The sequence below is a fragment of the Sciurus vulgaris genome (genome assembly GCF_902686455.1).
Source record: "Sciurus vulgaris genome assembly, contig: HiC_scaffold_629_arrow_ctg1, whole genome shotgun sequence".
Classification (NCBI taxonomy): domain Eukaryota; kingdom Metazoa; phylum Chordata; class Mammalia; order Rodentia; family Sciuridae; genus Sciurus; species Sciurus vulgaris.
The window spans coordinates 2,176,641-2,203,612 of NW_027632956.1; the positions used below are offsets into that span (position 1 = coordinate 2,176,641).

The 26,972-nt window shown below is 35.3% G+C and overlaps 1 pseudogene across 1 annotated transcript; it reads left to right on the forward strand.

Annotated features, from left to right (window-relative positions):
• Positions 1 to 8,604: 8,604 nt before the first annotated feature.
• On the forward strand, positions 8,605 to 12,297 carry LOC306652122 (flavin-containing monooxygenase 5-like; annotated as a pseudogene). The gene is made up of 3 exons (XR_013766609.1): positions 8,605 to 8,817; positions 10,746 to 10,903; positions 12,152 to 12,297. The product of XR_013766609.1 is annotated as a flavin-containing monooxygenase 5-like (transcript).
• Positions 12,298 to 26,972: the final 14,675 nt, after the last annotated feature.

Sequence of the window (26,972 nt, forward strand, 5' to 3'; positions counted from 1 at the left end):
AAGGAATTCATAATTTCAGGATGGAGCTTAAGTTATAATATCCCCAAGACCATGACTGGAACTATAAAAAAATACTAATCCTTGGTCAACTCATATTTAGAAATTGAGAGGAGAAGGCAGCATAAGAGACTAAGATCAGACAAAGAAACAGTATGAGAACTAAGAATATAGTACTTCTAAGACCAAATTAAATAGGGTTTCAAGAGTGATGGTCTGCATCAAATGCAGTTAAGCTGTGGAGTAAAGATAGAATAGAAAATAAGCACTAAATTGATCAGCATTATGGTTTTCAATGGTCTTGGCAAGGAGTCCAGTGCCTGACTGGAGTGATTACATAAAGAGAATGAGAGGAAAGAAGGTGGAGAAAGCCTATCTCACCCCTTTTGAAGAGTTTTGATGTAAAAGGAAGCAAAAAATTGGCAGCAGTAACTACCAGGTCAAGGGCAGTTTATTTTGTTTTAAGATGGTGATGTTAGAGCATATTGAATGCTGATGGAAATGATCCAGTGGAGATAAAATCTAATGATACCAGGGTATCTTGAGTGAGAGGAGGTGGGATCTAATAATGCACAAGTAGAGGGTTTGGTCTAGACAGTAAAAGGCACAGTATGAAAACAGATTGGTAGTGACAGCACCTGATTTCTCCTGCCTCTATTGTCTAAATGAAATAAGAAAAAATGGCATCTGGTGAGCTTGTGTGGGAGGGGTATTGGGGGTTTGAGGACATAAAGATGTGAAATAGTTGTCTAGGAAAGTGGAGAGTGAAAGTACGAGAGGAATATGGTACCATTGCCAAGCAGCAGTGAGGACCACTTGAAGTTGATGGTCAGGAGACCAGGCAGCATGGTGTGTGTTGGGGAAGAGTTAGGGAATTGAGTCTTACCAGGGTTGGATATTTGCCAGATGAATACAATAGAGAGTGATAATAAAGTTGGTCATATCCCCAGTGTCTAGAATAGAGGTGAACATGATAGATAAGGTCCCTGCAATTGTGGAGCTCAGGTTCTAGTGATGAAGAAATATAAAAAGTAAAGATAGTACAAATAAACTGTCAGGTAGAATAGTGCTAAGAAGGTATGATATTGAGAATAGGACTGGGGAGGAGCTGAGTAGAGTGGGTTGAAGAGGATGTCACTAGAAAAATGACATTCAAATTAAGGTCTGAATGATGGGAAGCCAGCTTTGTAAAATCAGAGGAGAAAAGTTTAGGTCAGAGGGATCACAAAGGCAAAGCCATTGAGACAATATTTGTCAGGGATAATAAATATATTTAAAAATTGGTGACAGAGCTGGGTACAATGGAGCACACCTGTAATCTCAGCTACTTGGGAGGCTGAGATAGGAGGATAGCAAGTTCTGGGTAACCCCAGGAAACTTAATGAGACAGTCTCAAAGTAAAAATGACTGTAAAATGAAATAAAAGGTATGTAAAATGAAAAGCTATGTAGCTCAATGGTAGAACAATTACCTAGCATGTGTGGGGCCCTGGGTTCAATCTCTAATGCTGAAAGAAAAAAAAATAGTGAAGATGCATTTGAAGGTATTTGGTCATTGATAAGCACATGGTTGAAGGTGAGAGAAGCAGATTCCAGGGGGATTCCCACAGGTGTTTACCCTGGGATATGGATGTTTTTGCTACCACTGAGGGATTATAAGAGAGAAAATCTGGTTTGAGGGAAGGAAGATAATAAATTTGCCTTAAGGATGTATTTGATTTGTACCTAGAACAGTGTCTGGCCCATAGGTAGAACTGAGAAAGTATTGTTAAATTCTTGAGTGAGGGGCCTTTAGAACAGTTTGAAAATATAGGACCTATGATTGTTATAACCCTGAGGAAAAGAGAGGACATTTAACAAATGGGCAAACTAAGGCACAGAAAGTTTAGGAAACTTGTTCAATATTTTCTAGTGAGTCAGTATTAACTGCCAGAATGAAGTCTAGCTCAATTTCTTTTTCATTCATTGCTCAGGCTATATAGTCATAATGCTTTTATTAATTCTGTTTTATTCCTCCACAAAAGGGAATGCCCTCTGACAACAGCAACCCAGTAACATTAACAGTAACAAAATCATGCCTTTGATAGATCTCAGCATCAACCCCAACCAAAACAAGCATGATTAAAGCACAGGTTAGTGTACAGGTTATATTTGCTGTCCACTATGTCCTTGATATACTGGGTTACAATAAGATACTAGTTGGCAGCATCTAGTGAGTCAGATATGGAGCTTCAGTAAAAGATGTGAACATAGGGGAAAATGTTTCAGACCTCTTCTTGCATTCATGAACTTGGATTTTTGGGCTAAGGTTAGGATTAGGTCAGTGCCCTACACTGAGTTGAAAGCAATTTGGGTTTTCTTTCTCCCAAGCAAGGAAAAACTACACTTGACTTTGATTTAATTATATATCTCAGGCATCATATTTATATAATAAATGTGAAACCAAAAGAGCCCAAGAGCCTGAGAAGATATACCAATGAGACTGTGCATTTAAGTATAGCAGGAAGTGCTTTACAGAAATCTTGCCCAGTCACCTTTGAGAATTGTCACTCCCTTTCAATATCAAAGGTAAGGGCACACACTAAAAAATTATCAAAAATTTATTGAGAACACAGGTCAGAGATTGTAGATAGCTTTGCAGTGAAACTTGTCTGCGTGTCTTTTGTTTGACAGAGCAGTTCTTGTTTTCCTATTTCATTTGTTTAAAGGACTGGAATTGAACCCAAGGTTTTATGTGTGTTAGGCAAGCACTGTTCTACTGAGCTACATCCCCATTCCTTTTTATTTTATTTTATTTGGGGCATGGGTAGTCTGATTCAGGCTGGCCTCATACTGTGATCTTCCTGCATTAGCCTCCTGAGTAGTTATGATGACAAGCTTGTGCCATTTTTGCCCAACTTTTTTTTTTCATTCTAATTTAATACTTTTTTCAAATTGGTTACAAGTAATTTCACTCTTTTTGGTCCAGCAGGAAAACATTTATGTGATCTACCTAGCTAGTCCCTGAAGGCTTTGAGTCTACTACTACTGGAGTTTAACTTTTCTGACAGATTTTCATGTGAGGAGCAGATCATCTCAGCAGTAAAATTGCATAAAGCCAAATGTTCCTCCTGATTCACCCTACACTAAAATTCTAAGAAAACTCTGTGACCTTCCTCTTCCACTGGATTGATAAGATCCCAAAGCCATTGTATACCCTAACTGCACAAAGCCTTGGTCTTAGGTTTGAAAAATGAACATACATGTTGCACATATATCTGTATTCCTGAGGTACAGTTGTAACATTTAGCCAAGGAAGTTTCCCATTTTGATACCCCATAATGCTCAAAAATGGAATGTAAAATAATCTTCAACCTCAGAGCACTTAAATAATCTGAGAGTGCTTCCAAAAGGCCCATGATGCATAGCAATTCATAGTGAGGACAATAATAGTAGTCCTATAACATTGTTGAGAACTAAATAGACTTTTTAGAAATTATTTTTTAGATGTTGATAGACCTTTATTTTATTCATTTACTTATATACTGTGCTGAGAAATGAATTCAGTGCCTCACATATGCTAGGCAAGTGCTCTACCAGGGAGCCATAACCCCAGTCCCAACGTGTTTTAAAAAATAAGAAACAAAACACAAATTTGAATTTCCAGAGTATTGTAAAAGACCAAAATACTTTAGCTGGAAATAATCTGGAGATCACCCAACTGTCTGCATCTCACCAGTAAAGACTCAAGAGATCAGGAGTTATCCTTCATGGTTGAGGTTCCATAGTAATCTCATTAGCTTGTGAAGTCCACAGGCATAGTGTTTTCCCCATTTTCATGACCCATAGATGTGGTCTCTGAAAGCAAACAGAATCACAGAGTTTGTAGAAAATGTAGAGTGATTGCTTTTGATATGTCTTAAAGGTAAATGAGCTAGAATTACCTGCTAACAACTCCTTCCAGGAATACCCACCTCTAATCTTCAACATTACTTTTTCTATTAAAACTCCATGTATTTTTCTGACATGTCTTATCCTTGAATAAGGTATAAAATTTGATAGTATTGTTTGCTGTAAACTTCTTGCTTTGAGAAGTTCAAAGTCCTTTGTCTTCCAGAAGAGGGTAGAGGGCACCTGCAAATGGGTTTTTGTGTCCTTACACATACTCAGTTTTAAAGTTAAGTTGTTTTAATATGCACATCCAACCTTGCAACTTGTTAGTAACCATTGACAATATTATCTATTTAAATGGTATGCTTATTAAGTGCCAGAAAGTATCAGTCACCTTCATTGATCTCTAACTTGGTTTACTTTTAAACTCATGTTCTAAACAAGTGAATGGAATTGAGGTGTGATGGGTATATTTCACATCATAAAAACTAACACAGTGTTGGCCAGCTACTTAAAAGTGGCCTTATGACATTTCTTAGTTGAACAAATGTGTTGTTTCTTGACTCCATTTTGGGAACTAATTCAGACTATAGTCTTATTCAGATCTAAAATGAATCCCCTTAGCAAATCCATATACCTTTATCATAATCAGATGTGGGCTGAAAACCCTGTTAATTTGTTTTTAGTAAAAGAAAATTCTACTCTTGAAACGAGTCACACCCTAGTGTAGAGGTTAAGAGCACTGTTTTAGATTCAAAGACTGTCATTTACAAGAAATATGGCCTTGGGCAAATCTTTAAACCTCTTGGCCCACTGTTTTTTAATCTTTAGGAAGGGATAATAGTAATACCGCCTTTGTACAGTGATCATAGCGAGTAAGTAAAAGAAAAAATACATCAATCACTTATAAAAGTGACAGCTCCGCATATGGTTACATGTCACTTATTATTCATGCCTAGAGTGAGACCCCCACATTTTGAGTCTCCTTAAGCATCCTAGCCAGGTTTGGCAATTACTGGACAGTAGTGAAATAAATTGAGGCAGGGATGATTTTGGGAGGGTAGCCATTATTCTGCCTGATTATCAGTTTTGTGGTTTTTAAACTCTAAATGGATTTGAAATTAAAATCTGCTGAATATACAGCATGGGGGTTTCTTTTTTGTTATCCTCTGGGCAAAATTTCAACACCTTATGAATGGCTTCCATAAAAAAATAAACTTTCATCATAATGCTCTGACTTCTCTGACTTTTCTTAACACAGACATACCTATATGGTTCACTATTATATTCTAGAACCAAGAATGATGCCTGGCATATATTTCCTACCCAATATATTTGTTTAACAATTGGATTTCTCAGAAAGCTGTCCTGAGTGTCTGCTAAGAATGTTTATGGAGCTATAGACCCTCCTTTTCACATTTTCAGTTACATAGCTGTGGAGACTAAAATATTATAAACATCCTTTAATGGACTGAACATATTTTGCATGTTGCTGATGGCTACCTTGAGAACTTTATCCTGAGATGTACTTCTCTATCAGTCCCATGATCATTATTTGGAGTCTAGTTGTCCTTCCATCCCCCAAAGCTTTTTTTATTATTTGTTAGAGGTTTCATATGTAGAATTGATCTAAGCTCTTTGAAATTCCACCTCCACTGGTAGGTGTCCAATAAGAACACTGGGAATTCAGGGTTTCTATTTTCTCATTTTTTGTGACAGTTTCCTGGTATTCAGTATATTTTTATTTTCTCCTCAGGTAGTACCACTTGCACTTTCCTATCATGATTCCTCTTTCATTTTTCTATCTGCCAAACAAGTGTTTTCTCAGACACCACCATTTCTATTTTCTGATCAAGTTCCACCTACCAAACTGGTATTGTCTCCTCCTTGTACAGCTGAAAACTTTCTAATAATAATTATATTAGCTCTCAAGACATTAATTTAAATCAATTCTTGATCACTTCATTAACATTAAGTAAGATTGATGGTAAAAGTAGGTTCTGATAATATATATATATATATATATATATCAGTTTATATTGATGTTACCTTATGAATGAAATTACTTGAAAAGTTAATAAATTTCTTTCAAAATGCTAAGAATTTAATAAGTACTCAATGCTATAGAATAATCTTGATATTTCTTAGTCAAACTGCATTTCTAAAAGTTATTAAAGCATATTAAATTGTGCTTTTCAAACTTTAATGTACACATGAATTACTGGAGATTCTCATGAATTAATTTGGATTATACCAAAATTCTCCACAAGCACTAAGTGATATTTATACTGATGATCAGATAACTATTTCACATAGTGAAGTTTTAAAGTATAGACAGATATACAAATAGATGCCATGTGGGCACAAAATATAAAATGTTACTGTTACTCTTTAATCAGAAAATTAAATAATATACACCTTTTAATGAAATATGTTTTTAAAAAACCATAAATTTCATAACCCTTCCTTTCTCAAAAAAAATGGCATAAAAGAGAATAAGACAATAAATGGATTAAAAAACACTTAAAGGGGTGTAGTTGTCCACTTTTGCTACATATTTAAGAATTAACCACTGGGAGAACATTAACAAAAAATGATGACAGCCCATTTATGAGATTCTGGTTGTGTTGATCTGGAGTCCTAATAAACTTCTCTGCTAGGTAATATAGGAAATGTAAACAGCTAAAATGTTAATTAGGGCAGAGATATAGTCACAACCACACCTTAAATGAATACTTTGGTTGAAATAGGTAAAATAAATATGAAAAGACTTGAAAGGAGACTCCTGAAAGTCTTATTGCCAGTCAAAAAGAAATAATTATGGGGCAGACAAATGAGTATGATCAATTTTGGATTCCTAGACTAAATAATTGTTTAATAAGAATTGGGAGAAAAATAAACCTGAATGTGGACAAATCCAACACTCTGTTTTGTGGATATTTAATGTTTTGTAATACCCACTCTCCTAATATTTATTCATTTCTGTAATACAAAGGAAGGAGAGGGTCTAAATTGGTTAAGGTGATTTTATATAATCAAAAAGAATTTAAATGTAATAGATTTGAAAACCTGTGGTTTGTGATGTTTCAGTGACAGAATAATAGGCTGGATTCATATTGCATTATTTTATTGGATTACCACATTAACCCCTTGAAGTAATTAACTGGAAATTTTTGAGGAAGCAAAAAGTTTGTTGTAGGAAGGAAGACACTGAATTAGGGGTTAATGTCATCTGAACCAGTGCTTTTCAGTTTTCATGTGCATCTGAATCAGTTGAGGATTTTGTTATGTTAGTTCTGATTCAGTAAGTCTAGGGAGGGACCTAAAATTCTGCATTTCTAACAATGCCCCTAGTGATCCCCTTTGTGGTGGTCCACAGACCACACTTTGGGTAGCAAGGATCTATAACAGTGGCTCTCAAATTTCAGTTATTTTTTCTTAAGCATTTAACTTGTTTTCTTTTTATTTTATGAATAATGTTGACAGTAACATCCTTTAACAATAATCTTTGTTTGGAAGTCTGAATATTTCTTTAAAAGACCATGTAAATTTCAAGAATTTTTATATACATTGCAAAATTACTCAGAAAATATTATAGTAACTTATACGCTCCTTAGTATGTTTTGATCTAACCCATTTTTACTCATTTAAATGACTGTTATGCAACAATAGTAACAATGGGGTAAATAACAACTTATACTGGAAAGAGACTTAGTAGTACATTTTCTTGAGAGCAATGTCTCAATATATATGAAAATTCTTGAGACTTCAACATTCAGCTGTGAAGTTCTCACTTGGAATTTCTTGTGATTGCCATCCAATGAGTGCTAAGACTAAATTTGATGTGACTGTTTTGTTCACATGTTTAGAACTTTAGGTGGGATAGCTAGAATTTCTGGGGGGCTATTTGAATATTTCTCTATCATAGGTATTTTCCTCCATGTGCCTAGGTTGGGCTTCCTAACAGTATTGTGGTCTCAATGTAGTTGGAGATTTTATAGTAAAGATGTAGAATATCCCCAAAAAGCCCAGGTGTTCAAGTCTTGGTATCCAATGCAGCATTGTCCAAAGGTGGGTCTTTTGGAAAGTGATTTATTCATTAGGGTTCTGACATCATCAATGGATTGATTCATTGACAGCTGAATGGATTACTAGACAGTGGTAGAAACTGCAGGCAGGTGGGACATGGTTGAAAAGCAGATCACAGGTTCGGGGGGCTACCCTTGGGGACTATATCTTGTCCTGGGCCTCTTCCCCCAACCCCTGCTTTCTGGCTACCATGAGCTGAGAAGCTTTCCTCTGCCATACCCTTCCACCATGATTTTCTGCCTTGCCAGAAGCCAAAAGCAGTGGAACTGAAAACTCTGAATCCATGAGCCAAAAGAATTCTTTCTCATTGTCAGGTATTTGGGTCACAGCTACAAAAGCTAACTTCTTACATGGCTGCTGGGTTCCACCAAAGTGAGCCTTCTAAGACACCCAGGTGGAAGCTTCAAGGCTACTTTTTACTTAGTATTGAAAGTCATTCAGTGCCATTTCAACTGTATACTGTTGGTCAAAAGCAAGCCATAAAGATACTGACATTCAAGGGGAAGGAACTACACAGAGGCACAAGTACTGGGAGATGTGTGGAGGTGGTGTATGTGTGTAATTTGTTTGTGAATTGTCATTTACTTTAGGAGATTTTTCAACTGTTCACTGGCTATTTGTAAATCATGAAATTAGTTCTCAAGTTGCCATGAATACTTCTAATTTACTACAGGAAAATTCTGAAGAAGGGAAAGTCAGTATTTACAAATTGGTGATCATCAATACTTCAAAGGAGATGATGTGCTTCAGTGACTACACCATCCCAGATCATTATCTTAACTTCATGCACAATTCCCAGGTCCTCGAGTATTTCAGGATGTATGCCAAAGACTTCAACCTTTTAAAGTATATCCAGTTCAAGGTAGGCAGTTTTGTGGGTGTCTTTGTGTTTGAAGTTCTTCATGAAGTAAATGCATAATGTGGCCTCATTTACCAGTGCTTATGTACAAATATTAGCTTGATATGCTCAAGTACAAAATCTCCACTCTTTGTTCTCTCTCTAAAATACCCCTGGGAAAGTCTCATATATTATGGCTACAGATACAGAAAGATACCTGCCACCAGTATTTTCATTGTCTTCATTTCACACTCTGCTTATAATAAAGGAAATAAGGGGAATGAATAGGTATGGGAACTTTAAATCTTTCTGGTTCCACAACTTTTCCACTATTTCTTTGTTCTTTTATACTTTCTGAGGCACTTTTCAACATATTATTTCATGTGATCACCAAAACAACCTGGTGAAGAACTTAGTGACTGGGAACTTACTGAGGAAGCAAAGAAATTAAATCTGATGGAGAGAGTAGTACACTGAATTAGGAAACAAAACCCTGAGTTCTGTCCCTGTTCTTACAGGGACTAATTAACTTCTGACCTGAGATGAGTTAGTTTCTCAACTTGAATTTATCATAATTTTCTTTTTATGTAAAAGAAGATGACTTTTGGTTTCTTCCTTCTTTGGTATGACTTTTGGTATGACTTTGGTTTCTTCCTTCTCTAAATTCTGCTGTGATTTTCCCATAATTTATAATCATGACCATAAGCAGATATATCACCTGGCTTAAAGCCCAAACCTTCCACCTTTTTCTGTTTAGCAACAATAATAAAATGGTAATATCTGGTGATAATTTCAAAAGCCAGTCATTTACAGCCCAGTGATACATCTCTGACCTGTTTAAATGACAGTTCTTGAACAAGTTTATTACTCTACTAAGCAGTGATGAGGCAAAGACAAAAAAGAATAAGTAACTTAACTAAGTAACTGTGCTTAAAGACACAGAAAAAATGAAGAAAATTATTATTATACATATAATAAATAAACCAAGTGATAAGTGCTATAGAGATCTATACATTGCAGCTCAGAAGAGGGATGTTTAACCCATCAGGGAAGAGGAATCAAGTTGCAGGAAGGATTTTTAGAGAATATAGTGTCCAAGCTGAGTCTTGAGTAGATAGGAGTCTACCAAATGAAGAAGGAATAAAAGGATGTTCCAAGTAGAAGCACCAGCTTGTGTTAAAACACATAACAGGAACTATAAATAATATAGGATGGTTAAGGCTTAGTGTCTCTATTATTCAACCAAGACATTATAGCCAAGGCCCTAGAAGCTCATTGGAATATATTCTTGATGTTTCCTTAGGCTGGCAGAGTAACCCATATTTATTGCTTTTTTTTTTTGAAAAACTAAAAATTATACTACTCACAGACTCTTTCTCTATAATTACTTGTAAAGTGGGCATATGTAAAAAGCAAAGAGAGATTCCTTTAAAAAAATAAGAGCCACTGAAATATTTTCCTGCTCTAACATGAAAGGGAGCCTCATATTCACATGTTTGAGGTTAGTCAAATAGAACAGGATTTGGATGTCAGAAGACATCAGAGAGTTTGAGGATGTCTGGGGTTAGTGGAGGAATAGGTGTTAGTGCACAGAGTGTCAAAAAAGTACAGGATAAATTCAGGAGTTATTCAGGTGCTACAATGCCTTAAGGCAGAGACTAAAAATCCTCACAAATCCTATTTTTGTAGAGGCACAAGAGAATACATTAGTCTGTCAACTCCATTTTACTTTATGTGCCTTATGGAAGTCTTCTCATTTGGACCACAACCTCAAATAAAACTGTTCTTTTTGGACTATGAAAATCAAATAATCTTGCAAGGATCCTAATGATGTGATGGTACCTGTAGTATCAAACTTTTGTGTAACATTTTGCAGGATAAGTCATGTCTGGGAAGATATACACTGTACTGGCTATGGTTACAGTCCCCTGTGTATGTTACTTTTCTTTCAGACCACTGTGTACAGTGTGAAGAAGAGGCTGATTTCTCTACTTCAGGCCAGTGTGAGGTAGTCACTGAATGTGAAGGGAAAAAGAAGGTTAATATCTTTGATGGAGTCATGGTTTGCACTGGCCATCACACTAATGCTCACCCCTGGTAAGCTTTCCAGGTGAGTGACCTATGAGAAAGGAGGTTGACCCTTAAGCCATACCTTTGACACTGAGGAATAGAAGGTTGTGATCTGAGTGATTTTTACTTTGGGGTGAAATAAGTCTTACCCTAATTGTGCATGTTCCCTTGAAAATGGGATAATTTGTATTATTGCCATTTGGGCAATGGTAATTTTAGAGTTTAGAGGTCTGTGAACAATCATGCCACCACATAATGCCATTTCAGTCAAGGCTGGATTACATATAGAATAGTGATCCCATAAGATTATAATGCAGACTGAAAAATTCCTATTGGCTAAGTAGTATCATAGCCTTATAATATCATGGTGATGTTGATGTACAAACCCATCTGCACTGTCAGTTCTATAAAATTATAGCTCACACAATTATGTATGTGATACATAATAATAATAAACAACCATGTTACTGGTTTATGTATTTATTGTACATTTAGTGTAGAATATACTGCTTCTACTTATAGAAACATTTACTGTAAAGCAGACTGCCATGTTACACCAACTAGCCTCATATGTCTCATGTTTACTGTGGGTCTTGATTGCATCAGGAGGCCACACTGAGTGACTGGCCTAAACAATCTATGCTTATGTAAGTACTTCTGTGATGTTTTCACAATAATGAAACCAACTTACATCAAATTTTTGAGAATGAATGAATTTGTGACAAGTAGAACATGATTGTATTTAGTTTCACAATGACTTTGGTCTTCTTAAGGATCAAAAAGGAAGACTGTGGAACTCTTACACAGCATTGGTTCAGATGTGGAATTTTTCAGTGATTGAGGAAACAAATAAATATTGAATTTCTAAGGGTTAAATGAAAGCTTGAATAATTTAGTTTCAGTTTGGGGCCTGAAATTTCTTTTTTTAAAAAATGCACTTTATGTATATCCTAGAGTATATAGAAACATATATACTCTAATTGAAATGGGAGTATGTATCTAAGGGAATGAAAAGACAAAAAAGAATGGCAGTTTTCTGAGGCAGTTTGGATTTGTGAGTCTGCAAATACAAAATTCAAACTACTTATGATAAAGGAATCACAAGTTACTATTCTGGGACTATGCAAGAAAAAATAGCAAAAGTATTCAGAATGACAAGAATAGCTGAAAAAAGGGAGATCATATGGAGAATATGTGCTTCAACTTTAAATTCTACAAAAGAATGATTTTACAAATGATATCCATCATATAAACTATTATCCAAAAATTATTTTCTGTTCTCTTGCAGGAATTGAGAAGTTCAAAGGACAGTACTTCCATAGTCAAGACTATAAAAACCCAGAGGCATTGGCTGGAAAAAGAGTCTTTATAATTGTTAGGAATTCTGGAGGAGATCTGGCTGTAGAGATTAGCTACATAGTCAAGCAGGTTTGAGTCAATGATTTACTTTGATTCATTCTATCTTCAGTCTTCTCAAGAAGATAGAGCTGGGCTGCTGCCATTTTGAGACAACAGCCAGGCCCTGTAGGACCCCTGGCAGGACTGACTGAGCCTGGCCATCAGGATCCCTCAGTACAACCGATCACTCCCTGCCTCCATGGCCCTCATATCAACTGACTTCTCCCTGCCAATAGAACTCTCAGACCCACTGATTGCACCCTATCACCGGGACCCCAGATCAACTGACTGCACCCCAGCTCCAGGATCCTGCAACCACACCAAACACACCTAACCTCTAGGACCCCTGCCTGACCAACAGCACCCTACCTCCAGGACCTCCAGCTGACCACATTCACACCCCGAGATGCAGCTCCCCATTTGCCAACACATTTGGATGCCAGAGTGGCCAACTTGGATAATCCTGGAAGCCATAGCTCCCATATTTATGTGGGGGCAAATCCCATCCTAAGATGCCTGCTGGAGACTTGAAGCTCATTGTCTGGTACCTCTCATGCATCAGGCTACTGAAGACTGGGAGGTTTGAATACTATATGACTGTTATAGTGTAGATTTTCTTTTTTCTCCTAATTGAACAATTTTAAGTTTTTATTTCTTTCCTTTTCTTGTTCTCTTTTCCTTTTGTTTACCTCTTCTCTCAGAGTCTCTTTCTACATTTTTGCATGCTAACAACCAAATTCTTTTGATTATACTCTCACCCTTTCTATCATCTAGAACTTCTGTATATTCTTTTCTTATCCCATTAGCAGCTACATCCTACATCCTTCTGCATCCTCTTTGTCCTCCATTAGAATGTGCAAACCTTATTACAAATCTGTTTGTTATACTGCAGATAATAATTGAACTCATTCTGTTTATTATGACAATATTATTAGTGTCCTCATAGGAGCTATCTTGTCTAGGATTGCATATTGTCTGAATTGGGCACTGCTAATATTGATCTCCCCTTAAAGAAAAGGTTTTGGAAACCTACAGGGCCACTATAAGCCTATAGGGGGGAAACTGCAACACCAAAGATCTGCACTGCTAGAGGGGAAGGTACATGAACAACATGAGAAAACAAGGGATGAAAGTGATCCAAACAAATCTAGATTCTATATTAATAGAATCCAATGACAGTATGTTAGAAGAAATGTCAGAAAAGGACTTCAGATATACATGATTAAGATGATTATGGAGCAAAGGATGAGATAAGAGAGCAAATGCAGGCAAAGAATAATACCAATAATCAGTTGAAAGAGCAACTGTAGGAAGCAAAGATCATTTCAACAAAGAGATAGAGATTCTAAAAAAAAAAAAAGTAAATCCTTGAAATGAAGGAAACAATAAACCAAATAAAAAACTCAATGGAAAGCATCACCAAAAGAGAGACCACTTGGAAGACAGAACCTCAGACAATGAAGACAAAATATTTAATCTTGAAAATAAAGTTGCCCAAACAGAGAAGATGGTAAGAAATCATGAACAGAATCTCCAAGAACTATGGAACATCATGAAAAGCCCAAATTTAAGAATTATTGGGATTGAGGAAGGCACAGAGATACAAACCAAAGGAATAAACAACCTATTCAATGAAATAATATCAGAAAATTTCCCAAAGCAGAAGAATGAAATGGAAAATCAAATACAAGAGGCTTACAGGGCTGGGGATGTGGCTCAGTTGGCAGAGTGCCTGCCTCACAAGCACAAGGCCCTGGTTCAATCCCCAGCACTGCAAAAAAAAAAAAAAAAAAAAGGCTTACAGAACACCAAATGCACAAAATCACAACAGATCCACAAAAAGGCATATTATAATGGAAATGCCTAACATTCAAAATGAAGATAGGATTTTGAAGGCCATGAGAAAAAAGCATCAGATTACATATAGGGGGAGACCAATACGGATAGCAGCCGAATTCTCAACCAATACTCTAAAAGCTGGAAGGGCCTGGAACAACATATTACAAGTTCTGAAAGAACATGGTTGCCAACCAAGAATCCTATACCCAAAAAGCTAACCTTTGATTTGAAGATAAAATAAAATCCTTCCATAATAAACAAAAGATAAAAGAATTCACATATAGAAAACCTGCAATAAAGAGTGTTTTCAACAAAATATTCCATGAGGAGGAAATGAAAAACAACAATGGATGTCAGCAAAGGGACAAATCCACTCAAAGGAGAAACTAAGCCAAGTTAAAAACCCAAAATAAGCCCAAATGACTGGGAATACAAATCTTATCTCAATAATAACCCTGAACGTTAATGGCCTAAACTCTTCAATCAAAAGACATAGACTGGCAGACTGGATTAAAAAGAAAGACCCAACAATATGCTGCCTATAAGAGACTCATGTCATAGAAAAAGTTATCTACAGACTAAAGGTGAAATGATGGGAAAAAACTCAACATGCACAAGGACTCAGTAAAAAAGCAGGGGTTTCCATCCTTATATCAGATAAAGTGGACTTCAAACCAAAGTTATTCAGAAGGGGTAAAGAAGGACATTTCATAATGCTTAAGGGAACCATAAATCAGGAAGACATAATGATGGTAAATATTTATGCCCCAAACAATGGTGTATCTCTGTACATTGAACAAATCCTTCTCAATTTTAGGAATCAAATAGACCACAACACAATAATTCTGAGCAATTAACACACTGCTGTCACCACTAGATAGATCTTCCAACCAAAAACCAAACAAAGAACCCATAGAACTCAATATCACAATCAATAACCTAGACTTAATAGACATATAGACATATATAGAATATTCCATCCATCAATGAGTGAATTCACATTCTTCTCAGTAGCACATAAAATCTTCTCTAAAATAGACCATATGTTATGCCACAAAGCAGCCCTTAGTAAAAGGAAAAAAAGAGTTACTGCCTTGTGTTTTATCAGATCATAATTGAATGAAATTAGAAATCAATGACAAAATAAAAAACAGAAATTACTCCAACACCTGGAGACTAAATAATATGCTATTGAATGAAACATGGATAACAGAAAACATCAGGGAGGAGATAAAAAGTTATCAGAGGTCAATGAGAAAGATGATACAACATATCAAAATCTCTGGGACACTATGAAAGCGGTACTAAGGAAAATTCATTGCATGGAGCACATTCAAGAAAAGAATGAAAAATCAACAACTAAATGATCTAACATCACAGTTCAAAGCCCTAGAAAAAGAACGAAATAACAGCAAAAGTAGTATAAGACTGGAAATAATTAAAATCAGAGCTGAAATCAATGAAATTGAAACAAAAGAAAAAATTCAAAAAAATGACAAAACAAAAAGTTGGTTCTTTGAAAAAGTAAACAAAATAGACAAACACTTAGCCACACTAACAAAGAGAGGAAGAGAGAAAAGTCAAATTAGTAAATTTGTGATGTAAAAGAAAATATCATGACAGACACCACTGAGATACATAACACAATGAGAAGCTACTTTGAAAATCTGTATTCCAAATAGAAACTACCAAAGACATTGACGAATTTCTAGAAACATATGCTCCTACCAAACTAAACTAGGAGGACATACACAATTTCAAGAGATCAATATCAAGCAATGAAATAGAAGAAGCCATTAAAAAACTACCATCCAAGAAAAGACCAAGGCCAGATGGATTCTCAGCCAAGTTCTACAAGACCTTCAAAGAAGAACTCATTCCAATACTTCTCAAAGTATTCCAGAAAACAGAAAAGGAGGGTACCCTACCAACCTCATTCTATGACGTTAACGTCACACTCATACCCAAACCAGGCAAAGACACATCAAGGAAAGAAAATTTTAGACCAATATTCTTGATGAATATAGATGCAAAGATCCTTAACAAAATACTGGCAAACTGTATCCAAAAACATATTAAGAAAATCATGCACATGATCAAGTGGGGTTCATCCCTGGAATGCATGGATGGTTTAACATCCGTATAGCAATAAACATAATACATGATATAAACATAATAAACGTGACATGATATGTCAATATACTTAAGGATAAGAATCATATGGTTATTTCCTTTGATGCAGAAAAAGCATTCGATAAAATACAACAACCCTTCATGATTAAAACACTAAAAAAATAGGGATAGCAGGAACATACCTGAACATTGTAAAGGCTATTTATGCTAAGCCTATGGCCAACATCATTCTTAATGGAGAAAAATTGAAAGCATTCTCTTTAGAAATGGGAACAAGACAAGGATATCCTCTCCCACTGCTTCTATTCACATCATTCATGAAATACTAGCCAGACAATTAGACAGACTAAAGAAATTAAAGGGATATGAACAGGAAAAGAGGAACTTAAGCTGTCACTATTTGCTGATGGCATGATTCTATATTTAGAGGATCCAGAAAAGTCCTCCAGAAAATTTTTAGACCTCATGCATGAATTCAGCTAAATATCAGCAAAATAAAATCAACATGCATAAATCTAAAGCATTTTTATACACAACTGATGAAACATCTCAAAGGAAAATGAGAAAAAAAAAACTTCATTTGCAATAGCCTCAAAAAACTAAAATACTTGGGAATCAATCTAACCAAAGAGGTAAAAGATCTGTACAATGAAAACTACAAAACATTGAAGAAAGAAATTGAGGAAGACCTTAGAAGATGGAAAGATCACCATTATCTTGGATAGGCAGAATTAATATTGTCAAAATGGCCATATTTCCAAAGGCACTTAACAGATTTAATGCAATTCCAATTAAAATTCCTATGACATTTCTCATGGAAACAGAAAAAGCAATCATGAAATTCATCTGGAAGAACAAAAGACCCAGAATAGCCAAAGTAAGCCTGGGCAGGAAGAGTGATGCTGGAGGTATTACTATATCAGATCTTAAACTCTACTATAGGGCAATAGTAACCAAAATGGCATGGTATTGGCAACAATATAGACAGTTAGACCAATGGTACAGGTTATAAGACACAGAGACATACCCACATAAGTACAGTAACCTCATACTAGACAAGGGTGCCAAAAACTTACAATGGAGAAAAGATAGTCTCTTTAACAAGTGGTGCTGTGAAAACTGGAAATCCATATGCAGTAAAATAAAACTAAACCCCTATCTCTAACACTGTAAAAAACTCAATTCAAAATGGATCAAACATATAGGAATTAGACCTGAGACCCTTCACCAAATAGAAGAAAATGTAGGCCCGAATCTCCATCATGTTGGTTTAAGACCAGACTTCCTTATTGAGACCTCCATAGTGCAGGAATGTTTTCTCTGATAAGTGCATGACAATATATAACAATGGGGGTAGCAGGGGGAAGAGAAGACTGAAGATACTTTGGAGGGAGTAGAGGAAAAGGGGTTGGGAGGAGGTGGGGATTGAAAAACAGTATAATGAAACAGTATTACCCTATATATATGTATGATTACATGAATGGTGTGAATATACATTGTGTGCAAGCATAGAAATAAAAAGTTGTACCCTATTTGTGTACAATGAATCAAAGTGTGTCTGTAAAAGTAAAAAAAAAATAAATAAATATATAAAAAATTAAAGTTATAGTCAGAGGATTCATTCTTGTTGTGGAATTACTGTGATCTCAAAAGGGGTTATATTGTATAGCCAAAATGCTCAGCCAAAATTCAAGATAGCTATCATACAAGCTGAATGTATTTTTACTCTTGATAATTTCATTTTGTAAAACTGTTACCAGTTAATATTTGCAGAGGTACTGCTTCAAGAACACACAACCTAGGTAACTTGTGATAATAAGCCATCACCTTCAGAACAGATAGTATGTAATGGTAAATTCCAGTACTAATACAGACTCCAGTTTAAAAAAAAGGTAAATAACTGTAAAGTTATAGACACTGATGTTAAAGCCCACTACTCTTACTTTATGACTTGTGAGACTGGCTTCCTCGATATTTAAGATCAAACTTAGAGATTGACATTAAATACAGAGGCCAAGAAAAACCAGTATTTGGCTCTTGCCCTCAAAGTCAGCCTGAATCCAGGGAACAAGAGGACTTCTCTGTGGGGCTTTGCAACTCTGGGTCACACAACCTCCCAATCAAGGAAATTGGTGAGACCACTGGAGGATGGAAAGCCAATCAGTGCACTTGCTGCAGAGGAGGGTCATTGGAAAACGGATACATCCCTGATGCTTCCAAGGGAATCCATCTCATCAAGGAGACCCTATCTAGCAAATGGCACTAAAGGACCTAAGAAGCAGCTCTCAAGTTGCCCATGAGTGACCCCTGTGGGAGCTCAGCTGACTCATGACAATTCAGGAACAAGTCAATTTGATCAGCTTTATCATAAACATCTAGAAAAACAGTTAAAACCAAAACATTCTTGGGCATTTAAAAGAAACAATAGTTAAATGTAACTTATAAAATACACTTGTGTTAGCCCACTTGAATAAGTAAAGTTTGGAAGTTACAAAAGAGAGATTCTTAGGCAAATGTGCCTGATAACTATCAAGAGAAACTGCCAGTCAGAAATTTTAAGTCAGTTTAAGGCCTACAGACCTTCCTAAGCTATACAGGTAGGCTTAATTTATGGTTGCTAGTATGATTATCTAGCCATAAGTAACTGAAATAGAGATCTCTACTAAACACAGGCTATACCAATAAAAGGATATTTTACAAAATCGATGACACAAATTAGTTTAGTTATATTTTCTGGGTACATCAATGACATTATGAGTTAAATGTGGTGTTTACATTCCTGATAACTTGGACAATGTTAACAATGATAACAAGGCCACATAAAGACCTTGCTCTCTCTGGCCTTTGTTAGGCCTTGTTATGGAAACAATTTCTCAGTTCTTCCACCTCCTAGTGAGGGATTATTGACTTCTGTCATCTTCATGGCATGTTCCAGATGCTGCAATATTTATTTTATATTAATCTCATTTCAATACTCACATAGTTTGTTTCTCTCTCATAGAAGCACCCACCGCCAGATGACATTGCAACCTGCTCTTCCCCAACCAGACTTCTACCATGGACCCCTCCATTGACCCAGTTTCTAAAAGGGAACTCCAAACTGCTTGCCCCAGATTGCCCCCTTCCAGCTCAAAGGAGCCAGAGCTGTCCTCACTCCCTTTCCTTACAGCAGTAAAGAGTTTCTAAAGTGAAAGGGGGAAATGAAGCCAGAATTGTGGACAGGCAGTTAATGTAGAAATAGGGGATCAAGTCAAATGGAGGAAATGGAGTCCATGAAAGTCATCTGCCTCTGGAAGTTGGAGACTGCCCCTGGGAGAATGAAATGTCAAGAATCTGCAGAGCCCATTGACTACCAGACTTACCTGACTGAATCACTTTTCCCTTCCCCTGCCCAATTTCTTCTCTCTTTATGCATCTTCCTGCACAATCAGGCCTAGTCACATAGACAGGAAGGGGAGACAAGGGGGAAAGTACTGGAGAACAAAAGAGACCTTAACCTATAAAGGATGTAGTGTGTGCTCACTTCTTGGGACTTTAGAACATCAGCCATGGACCCCTTCTCCCTCCTGGGAGAAGTCTTATGTTATTACCTTTAAATAGATCCTGCTTAATATGCTAAATCCTACTATAATGTTAGGATTACCCTGCATACTCTTTCTTCTAATACTTGCAGTTATAAAATGTTTGTGGTCCACTTTCAACAAAAGAATCACAAGGGTTCAGGTCAATCATGTCCTCCTGAAGGAATCCTATGTCCAAATTAATAAAAACGGGGGAAATGTTGGGAGAAATCCTAGGTCTTGGCTGGCAGCAGTGAATGTCCTAAGTGTGTAAGGAAAAGTTGCAGGGAGGAGCGTTCCACGTTTCATACCTAGGAAAGTATAAAACTGCCCCAAGTTGACTGAGTGTTATCAAGGGAACTCGTATGGGAACCTGGTGGTCTGATCTCCCATGGCACATTGTGATTGGGCTAGAAGCCTATAAAATGTATTGCTGTTCCCACAATTATTGAGTTTGCATGCTGCTCACCACAGACCTGCTTCCACCCAACTCCCTGAGCCTGGGGTCTTGACTCCACATCCTTACCAACTTTAGAGCTAGTCTGCCACAACTACACTAGGTGTCTATGGAGGGAGTTCTTTCTACCAATGAAATTTGCCTAGAAACTTAAAAAAGAAAGTAAAAAGGTATTTGTTTTGTGAAAGGGCAAGTTGAAGAAACTGCTCAACTCGGTTAATTCTATAGAGAACTGTACAAAAGCAACTATTTAAAAGCAATTCTTATTATTTGAATTGGACCAGTGCTTTTTTCTTCCATTTAGTATTTACCTAACAGTTTAAAAAGCATTCATTAAACAGATAAACATATAAATGTGTACATGAACACATTTTCATGAATATTATATACAGTTATATATACTACATAAATAATATGAAATACCAGTGTATATCTGTACATATATAATTTATATTATATAATAAAACACAAGTATGTATTTTTACATTTGTTTGTATGGTGATCATCATCATCTGTGGATCCTGGTTTATAGCAGACAGTATCAGTGTATTTCTGTAAAACTGGTATAATTAAACATCTACACTCTAATCTACTTGGTATGGATTATAAATTGCACAGTCTCCTCATTTTGGGAAACTAATCACCTCATACTAGATTTTACTTAGTTTCACTTTGGTACATTTCAGGGTGTTATGTCATAGTTACATTAAACTTTGTTTTTCTGGTTGACGTAAATGTGCTAAAGGATAATTTTAAGGAATCACCAGGAAAATCAGTTATATACATTTATATATAGTAATTATCTTACTTTATTAATTTATTTCTCATGAAAAATAATAGTTAATAAATAATAAAAACAAAAAATTAAGAATCTTATTCACAAAAGTATGGAAATAAAAGTGGCAAGATTTTATATCTTACTGACAACATAAACTATGATTATGATCCAATGAAAATTTATATTTTATCCAAATGAATTTTTATGTGTTAACAAACATTTGTGCTTACCAGATTGACCAAATTTAAAGGACTTCCTGTGCATAATAGTTAAGGGCTGATTTTATTAGTCCAGTAAATCACTCATTTTAAATATACGTGTTGATTCACATTTTTAGACTAGAATTTATCAAACAACTTCATTAATTCAAAATATATATAATTATATGAAATTATTCTGTGTTTTGCTTTGTTTTTCTCTATGGTAAAACCATCATAACCTTTCATTCACCTTCAATTTCTTTAATCACAACAAAACTTTTAATACTAAATTTAGTCAAATTGTGCAGATTATTGCTTAAATCACACTTGTCAAGTTATACACAGTACAAAATCAAGTTTTTATGTTTATAATTAAAGGACTTATCTTTTATATTTAAAGTCTACTATAGCTTTCTACTTTCCCTATCATTAACACTATCTACCTAATATGTAAATTTATCTAATGTAAAATTAATTTTAAAAATTCACAAGCAGCACTAATTCCTAGTAGAAATAAAGTGGCCGCACCTACAATAGTGATAAAAGTATGTCATTGTTAGAGTAAGTGACAAATTGAAATGAAAGAAAATAGGGAATTTAATGAGAATGTGTTTGTCCATACTAACAAAAGCATTTATTGAATGTTGCCATTTTCATTAATAGCTTCTAAATTTTTTATGATCAACTTCGGTAATTTTTAGAATATCACATGTAGTAGATATAGACACTATCTTACTTTACATTTTCAAGATGAGTAACTCAATTCATATTGACAGAAGTAAAATATAGATTATTAGATTTTAATACAGTTAGAAAATTAGCTGTATAGTTACTAACACTAGCCAGGTCAGAAATGAATATTGTCAAGAAAGTCACTTATTTGAATATATATCTTTGTGACTTTCTCTAAATGAAATATATTTTTGTTGTCAGTAGAATTGCTTACATACCTTTTTTATTTCATGAAAATCTCTAAAACTATATCCGAATTTTAAAATTCACTTGGGTGCTTATAGAATTAGTTAAATTCAGAAATAATTAATTATTAATTAAATTATTAATTAAATAATAATGACCGAACTATGTTATGTAAGAACACAGAAAATACTACAAATGTTCCATCTGTTTTTTCCAATATCCTATAAATTGAGGACATTCTGTTACACCATAGAATCTTGTCGTGCATACCTCACTATTGCAAGACCCATACACTCCATAAATCAGGCCTATTTGCACAATAATATTAACTTTATTTGCTATAAGCTAGGCTATTTGATTTCTTGTACACTAATTTTGGCAGAACTGAAAGTAGAAGCAGCCTCTCTCCTGGTCTTCCAAAAGGATGGACTCAAACAAGAGATTATCCTAGTGCCCTACCTGCTCCTTGAGAGCACATGAAATGTGTCTCTGAGACAAAATAACCTGAGTAGAATGCGCTTGTGGGAATGAGAGAAAGAAATGTGACTTTCTGCTCTACAAGCTGTAAAGACTTGTCTCTTTCTCTTGTCCAGGAATGTGGAAGTTTCTCAGAGTATAAAGTTCTGAGTTATTTCTAGGAAGCCAGAGTCCTTGCAGCCTGCTGATTCTCACACTTAAAATTCCAGTGTTCCATATTTAGAATGTGAATACCAAATCCTGAGGGGCTTTGGACTAATAAGGATGGAACAAATCAATTTCAACAGCAAAAATATGGTTCCCTGAACAAAAGTGTAATGCCAAATACCTTGGATGTTTACAAAATCTAAGGGAAGCCATCAAGTTAGTGTCGCAAAAAAGAACAATAAATAATTCAATTTGAGTTTAGAGTCAGCTTGGAAAGAGAAATTGGAAAGCAATATCAAGGTGATTTTATAAAAGTTGAAGTTAAATGGTGTTTTCAGCTGAGTCAGTTTGAAATGCACATCCTGTGTAATTGTAAGAAACAAATGGATTGATGTTTTTTGAAATAGAAGTTTTAGTCTAAAGTTGAGGACAGAATCTGTAACTGATATGGCGACATCTTTAGAGTCTGACTCTTGTCCATTAGATTTATTCTACCACCTCATTAGAATATAATTTTGTCTTCAAACAAGCCCTTTTTCTTCTATCCATCTTTTTTCCATGTCACCTGTTCTTGCCTCCTTTATATAATAATATTCCTATTTTTTCTTTCAAAAAATTCTGCCAACATTCTTGTAGTTATCCATTCAAATTGCTGCAAAGAATTTCAGCTTGATTCAGCTCATCATTTTTGAGAAAAATCTTGGTCCTAGGTTTTGGGTCACTAAACAATATGTTTTTTAAAATGTGCTGTCAAAGGTACCCAAATCTGATCGATCACAGAGAGTAAGGAATTTACATGGTTGAAACACTTATTCATGCACACAAACAAGCAAACAAATAATTATTAAAATTTTGTGTCAGGTGTGTGTACAGGCAATAAATTAGTAAAGCATAACCAAAATATTTCAATGCCTCCATGAAGCATAAATTAGAAACCCCAAAAATCATATAAAATAAATATATTGAAATTTATGTGGTAGGGGTTGCAGAAAAATATTTGATAAAGTACAGGCATTATGATTGTAAATAGAATAGAAAGGGAAATATTTATTGGAAAGCTAATAATTATAGGAATAAATAATTATAGGAAGCAAGCAAGCAAGTCATGGAAATACAAGGCAGAAGAGCCTTCAAGGAAGAGGTAACATGAGTATATAAGTTTCTGATAGAACATTGCCAATGTTCAGAAAACAGAAGTCTTTGGTGGCTAAAGGAAGCAGAACCTTCATGTGGTACACAAGATCAATAGTTTGTAAACTATCATGGGCTTTTTGTTGTGCTTTTAATCTGAGTCATATAAACAACAATTTGGATTACTTTTATTAGAGGAAAAATAATTTGTGTTTGGTTTTAGTAGATTTCTACTATAAACACTCTACTGTAAATGAAATACATGGGTTTTAGATACAAAAGATAAAAGAATTCTGTTGATTGCAGTAATTTAGGTGGGAGATTGAGTGACAAGGTCAGAACAATGAGAAGTGTTTAAACATGTTTTGAAGTCATATTTTGCTTATGAATACATACATATATCATGTCAAAAAAGAAGATACTAAAAGATTCCCTTAAGAAGGATGTTGGCCCCTGCAATTTGTAGATAAGTGTTGCTATGATCTTCATTGGCAGAGACTTGAGAGAAGCAGGTTTGGAGGCAAAATGATCAGAAAACCCAGTTTTAGTCAGTATATATTTCAAAAATTCAAATGGATATTTAAGAGGGTTTCCATTTAGATTTCAAATAGTAGGTTCATGTAGGAAAAATAAATTTAGAAGCAATTTTTATATGAATTCAGTTTAAGGTCACACAGACTAAAAGTGACAAAAAGAAGGCCAGGAAGCATTGAGAAGAGGCCCAGTGATTTTGTAGGCCTGCATGAGCACAAAGCACCAGATTGTGGGGTTCATGTCAGAAAAATAAGAGTAGGGTACATACAGAGATATCACAGGCCAATGTTCTTCATAGCATTAGATTATTATTCCCTTAACCCTCTTTGTCTCTTTTGAAATACTGTGTAGATATTTTCAGAATCATCATTTAGCTCAAATAAAATACCTAGTAGAGAGATGACTTGTGATTCACTATATCTTCCCACTATGTTGGTGTCCAAATGACTCATCTCCATCAATCATTCATCCCATGGACTATTCTTAATATCTACTGAAATATCACTTAATAGTCCTTGTTATTTCTTTCTTTTTTTAATTTTTAAATTTTATTTTTATTGTAATCAAATGGGATGCATGTTGGTTCTCTGTTTGTACATGGAGTAAAGGCATACCATTTGTGTAATCATACATTTACATAGGGTAATGTTGTTTGATTATTCTGTTATTTTCCCTCTACCCTCCCACTCCTCCCAAACTTCTTTTTCCTCTATACAGACCCTCCTTCCTCCATTCTTGCACCCCCCATTATGAGTCATCATCCACTTATCAGCGAGATTATTCTTCCTTTGATTTTTTGATATTGGCTTATCTCACTTAGCATAATATTCTCCAGTTTCATCCATTTGTCCACAAATGCCATAATTTTATTATTCTTCATGGCTGAGTAATATTCCATTGTATAAATATATGACAGTTTCTTTATCCTTTCATCAAAGGGCATATAGATTGGTTCCACAATCTGGCAATTGTGAATTGAGCAGCTATGAACATTGATGTGGCTATATCTCTGCAGTATGCTGATTTTAAGTCCTCTGGGTATAGACCGAGGAGTGGAATAGCTGGGTCAAGTGGTGGTTCCATTCCAAGCTTTCTGAGGAATCTCCACACTGCTTTCCAGAGTGGCTGTACTAATTTGCAAATCCACCAGCAATGTATGAGTGCACCTTTCTCCCCACATTTTAGCCAACACCTATTGTTGTTTGTATTCTTGATAATCGCCACTCTAATTGGGGTGAGATGGAATCTTAGGGTAGTTTTGATTTGCATTTCTCTTATTACTAGAGAAGTTGAACATTTTTTCATATATCTGTTGATTGCTTGTAGATCTTCTTCTGTGAAGTATCTGTTCATTTCTTTAGCCCATCTGTTGATTGGTTTATTTGTATTCTTGGTATAGAGTTTTTTGAGTTCTTTATATATTCTGGAAATTAGCACTCTATCTGAAGTATATGTTGCAAAGATTTTCTCCCACGCTTTTGGCTTTCTCTTCACATTGCTGATAGTTTCCTTTGCTGAGAGGAAACTTTTTAGTTAGAATCTATCTTAGTTCTTGAGTCTTCCTTTTATTTATTGTACTGTAGGAATCCTGTTAAGAAAGTCTGATCCAGGCCCAACATGTTGAAGATTTGGACCTACTTTTTCCTCTATAAGATGCAGGGTCTCTGGTCTGATTCTGAGGTTCTTGATCCATTTTGAGTTGATTTTTGTGCAGGGTGAGAGAAGAGGTTTAGTTTCATTCTGTTGCATATGGATATCCAGTTATCCCAGCACCATTTGTTGAAGAGGCTATTTTTTCTCCATTGCATATTTTTGGTCCTACAATGAGAAAATTGTATTTATTTGGGTTTGTGTCCATGTCCTCTATTCTGTACCATTGATCTACCTGTCTATTTTGGTAACAATACCATGCAGTTGTTGTTACTATTGTTTGAAGTAGAGTTGAAGATCTGGTATTGTGATACCCCTTGCTTCACTCTTCCTGCGAAGGATTACGTTAGCTCTTCTGGGCCTCTTAGTCTTCCAGATGAATTTCATTATTTCTAGTTCTATTTCTGTACAGTACATCATTCGGATTTTAATTGGACTTGCATTGAATCTGTATAGCACTTTTGGTATTATGACCATTTTGACAATATTAAATCTGCCTATACAAGAATATGGGAGGTTTTTCCATCTTCTAAGGTTTTCTTTAATTTCTTTCTTTAGTGTTCTGTAGTTCTCATTGTAGAGGTCTTTCACCTCTTTTGTGAGATTGATTCCCAAGTTTTTTTTTTTTTTTTTGAAGCTATTGTGAATGGGGTAGATTTCCTAACTTCTCCTTGGGAAGATTCATCACTTATGTATAAAAATGCATTGAATTTATGAGCATTGATCCTATATCCTGCTAATTTACTGAATTCACTTATTTTTTTTGTTTATTTTTATTGTAAACAAATGGGATACATGTTGTTTCTGTTTGTACATGGAGCAACAGCATACCATTTGAATATTCATAAATTTACATAGAGTAATGATGTTTGATTCATTCCATTATT